Below are 3755 nucleotides of genomic sequence, written 5' to 3'. Positions count from 1 at the left end.
GCTGCCACCCACGCCCTGATGTTCCAGCCATAGTGAGCCACTGGAAAGAACAAAGCCTTGTATGTGCTTTTGGGCCTCAAAGATGCTGTCCCTTTGTTTGAAATGATTGTCCCCTACTTTTTTCCCCAACTCTATCCTGGAAAACCCTAATCAGGAGGCACTCCTCCAGGAAGGGCTCCCTGCTTACCAGGATGGTGAGTGTGCTGTCCCCTAATGCACCCATGGTTGACTATACCCACTTCTTTTTTTTTTGAGACAGAGCCTCAAGCTTTCCCCCTGGGTAGAGTGCCGTGGCATTACAATTACAGCTCACAGCAACCTCCAACTCCTGGGCTCAAGCGAGTCTCCTGCCTCTGCCTCCCAAGTAGCTGGGACCACAGGCGCCCGCCACAACGCCCGGCTATTTTTTGGTTGCTGCCGTCATTGTTGTTTGGCGGGTCCGGGCTGGGGATTCGAACCCGCCACCTTAGGTGTACGTGGCTGGCGCCTTAGCCGGTTGAGCTATAGGTGCCGAGCCAACTATACCCACTTCTAACTCAACACTGTCCCTCTGCTATGGCTAGTGCAGAGAGGAAGCACCCAGCGATACCACATAGGTTCAAGTCCCAACCAGGCCACTCAAAACCATGTGACATTGAAAACTGCCTCCCTATCCCTTGGGAGTGTTGGGGGAACTAGATGAAAGCATATGTGTGCTGCATGCTGACTTGCTTTCCCAGCAGCCTGTGAACTTGGCTGCACAAGAGCCCTTGGTAGGTACACACTAAAGAAGGTGCTTTGTTGGGTGGCGCCTGTGGCTCAAAGGAGTAGGGCTCTAGCCCCATATGCTGAAGGTGGAGGGTTCAAACCCAGCCCCAGCTTAAAAAAAAAAAAAAAAGAGAAGAAAAAGAAAAAGGAGGTACTTTGTGCCATGTGCTCTCCTATAATTATCTCATCATGCCAGGAAGAGAGGATTACAGGTCACATGAGGTTTGATTCAGGGGAAGGGGTAACCAAGTGGGATTCAAGGGCAATGAGGGGGTAAAGACAAGGCAGCAGCCTAAAAGGTGAGGATAGGTCACACTGCTGCCAGCTAGCAGGGATGGCTGTCAAAAAGACATAACAAGTCCTGGAGAGGAAGTGGAGAAAATGGGACCCTCATACACTGCTGGTGGGACTGTCACATGGTGCAGCTGGAAAACAGTCCAGCAGTTGCTCCAGAGGTTATGCATGGAGTCAGCATGCCATACAGCAATTCTACCCCCGGTACATACCCGAGAGAAATGAAACGTGTCCACATAAGAACCTGTACACCAGTGTTCACAGCAGCATTAGTCTTAATTGCCAGAAAGTGGAAGCAAACCAAATGTCCATCTACCAGTGAATAAATAAATAAAATGCTCTAGTCCATGGAATGGAATATTATTATGAATATTAGCATCCATAAAAGAAATGAAGTATCAATGCATAATGCAGAGTGAATGAAACTCGAAAAACATTACACTCAGGGAAAAAAGCCAGTCACAAAAGACCACCTATCGTATGATTTCTACAGAAGGCAGAGTCACAGAGACAGAAGGTAGACTAGTGGTTGCCAGGGGCTGGTGGGAAGAATGAAGAAAATGCTCTAAAATTAGATAGTGGTAATGATTGCACATCTATAGATCCACTAAAAACCACTGAACTATACCACTTAACAGGGTTAATTATATCTCAATAATCTGTTATTTTAAAAAGAATAAGAAATGTCAGAATAGGATTATAAGAGTTTAGATATATTCCAAATATTTAAGTTGCAAGATAAATGTCTGCTTTCTTGCATCTTGTCAGTGTGTTTGATGATAGAATATACAACCATGATTAGAGAAAAGGTCAAATGTCTGAAGTTCAAATGTCCACAATGTCCTTGAGGAATGTAAGACCTGGAACAGCTGGGTCTCCTGGTGCCCACTCTAATTCCACTCTCAGTCTCTAATTCCAGCCCCAACTCTGTCCCTGATTTGCTCTCTGGTGCCAGACAAGTCTTTTTCCCTCACTGAGCCCTAGATTCTTCATGTGTATAACAAGGGGACTCACACAATCTAAGGATCCTGCAGAGCTGTCCTTCCTCTGGCAACCTGTACTCTGCCCTGAGTAAACTCTGGCCAGTGGTAAACACTGGTAGGACTCTGGATGGGCTCCCACGCCATTTCCATCCAGCCCTCGCACCCTTTTAGGTTGAACAGACAGAAAGGAAATTGTGAGCCCTGTGAGTTCACAATGGTGCCATTGTGCCCCGCAGAGCCTCTTTGTTCTTTCACCCCTCTTCCAGATCAAAATCCATTCCCCAGCTCCAGGAGGGGAAGGCAACAGGGCTCTGAGTGCTATGGAAGCAAGCCAAGAGCATCTAGCCCGCATGCGATGACAATAGCAGCCATTTGTGCAGTCTCCACTGTGTGGAGGGCACTTCAAGTGCTAGAAGGACCTCGGCTAGTTTAAATGACCTGGCTAATACCACACAGATAGCAAGAGGCAGAACTGAGCTTCACAGACAGTCCTGGCTACTGGTGCCTTCAAAGCCTCCAATTACACCTGCCATAATCACGTCTTCCTGCACCTCTTCTCATTTTCCAAGTCCCAACACTTTCCTAAGCAACGGATAGGTCTTAACTCATGTAAGCCTCATAAAAATCCTGAGAGGAAGGTAGTGTTGCTGTCATCATAAGAATAAGGAAATGGAGGGACAGAATGGTTAAGTAACTTGCTCAAGGTCACATAGCTATTAAATTGGTAGAGCAGATCTTGGATAAAGCAGTGTAGCTCCAGCACCTACACTCTCACTATTACGTATGAGTCAGCCGACAAGTTCTTGAATGTGATCTTTCACTTTTAGGGGCTCATCAAGTATTTCTTGGATGTTTGGAAGGGATTTAAGTATAGTTGTAAGGGCTCGGGTGCCCAGGATGAGTAAAGGGGCCAGGGTGCCTGTGAGACTGTGTTTTTGTTTGTTTGTTTGTTTGGGGTTTTTTGCAGTTTTGGCCGGGGCTGGATTTGAACCCGCCACCTCCAGCATATGGGGACGGTGCCCTATCCTTTGAGCCACAGGCGCCACCCAAGACTGGTTTTTTAATCTTACCTAGAGGGGCAGCCACTGCTGGCATGTAAGGACCACTAGCTCTTCTGACTATTTAGAAAAGAGCTAGAAATCTGGATTTTAAGTGAAAACTTCTGATCTTTAAAAAACTGTATTCATTTATTTGAGACAGAGTCTCACTCTGTCTCCCTAGGTAGAGTGCTGTGGCATCATCGCTCACAGCAACCTCAAACTCTTAGGCTCAAACGATCCCCTTGCCTCAGCCTCCTGAGTAGCTGGGACTACTGGCACCTGGCCCACTTGGGTATTTTTTTAGAGCTGGAGTCTTACTCTTACTCAGGCTGGTCTTGAATTCCTGAGGTCAAACAAGACACCTCAGCCTCCCAGAGTGCTAGGTTTACAGGCGTGAGCCACCACGCCCTGCCAAAACTTCTGATTTTTAAATGTTGGCAACTAACTTGTTCAAGAATGCTAATACTATGCCAGCAACCTCCAGAGTAGATTGTGAGTCAGTCGCTGAGCCTCCCAGGCTTAGCTCAGTTATAGGGACAGGCCTCGTAGGCATCAGTTGAGGTCTGAGGCTCTGGCCACCAATGGTGAACGTGGATGCCCCATAAAAGACTCTCTACCGGGTCGGCACCTGTGGCTCAAGTGGCTAAGGCGCCAGCCACGAACACCCAAGGTGGCGGGTTCGAATCCAGCC

Source organism: Otolemur garnettii, unplaced genomic scaffold, assembly GCF_000181295.1.
Source record: "Otolemur garnettii isolate 467f Iridium unplaced genomic scaffold, OtoGar3 scaffold00011, whole genome shotgun sequence".
Classification (NCBI taxonomy): domain Eukaryota; kingdom Metazoa; phylum Chordata; class Mammalia; order Primates; family Galagidae; genus Otolemur; species Otolemur garnettii.
The sequence above is the reverse complement of the archived record's forward strand: the minus strand, read 5'-3'. Positions refer to the sequence as shown.